Consider the following 670-nt stretch of genomic DNA (forward strand, 5'->3'; position numbering starts at 1 on the left):
TGGGGGACGCTGCGCCCTTCCGGTGGGTCATGGCCTAGAAAGACTCTTCCCACGCAGGGGGGCGTGGACTGTCATTGACTCTTCCAGGTAATATACTTGCCGTACGTTCTTGCGACTGCGAGTGCAACGCTCACCGGTACCGACATGGATGGAGCGCCTCCTAGCTGACCGCTCAGCATCGGCATTCGTACAGAGAGCAACGCGGTCGCGTCTCTAGCTCGTAACTGGTACAGCCCGCAGCTCATGTATAGGGACAGCGGGAATGTCGCATATTGGAGATAACTCTTCATGAAACGCATGTTATAGGGGTGGATTGCACATTGCGACTGCGGGAAAAGTCCGCCGTTCATCCGCTGGAGTTGCGAGTTGGGCGGTTGGAGTGGGGCGCAGGTGGAGTGATTGCCGGTCCACGATTTCGTGCGGCAGAGGCGCTGGCGTTGGGGTGCTGTGGTCGACAGAGGACGCAGGCTTTGTGGGTGGGGTCGAAAGATGGGCACTGTGGGCCCATCGATGTCTTGGTCGGCTTGGCGTCTCATAGATGGCGGTATCGTCGTTGCAGGACGTCATGCCGCGGGAGACCTACAGATGGCGCTGTGTTTTGTGGTGCGCTCGACATGGCGGACGTAGTGTTGTCAGATTCGCATAGATGGAGGTATTGCATGTGGTTTCG

The sequence above is a fragment of the Schistocerca americana genome, unplaced genomic scaffold (assembly GCF_021461395.2).
Source record: "Schistocerca americana isolate TAMUIC-IGC-003095 unplaced genomic scaffold, iqSchAmer2.1 HiC_scaffold_243, whole genome shotgun sequence".
In the NCBI taxonomy this organism is placed as follows: Eukaryota; Metazoa; Arthropoda; class Insecta; order Orthoptera; family Acrididae; genus Schistocerca; species Schistocerca americana.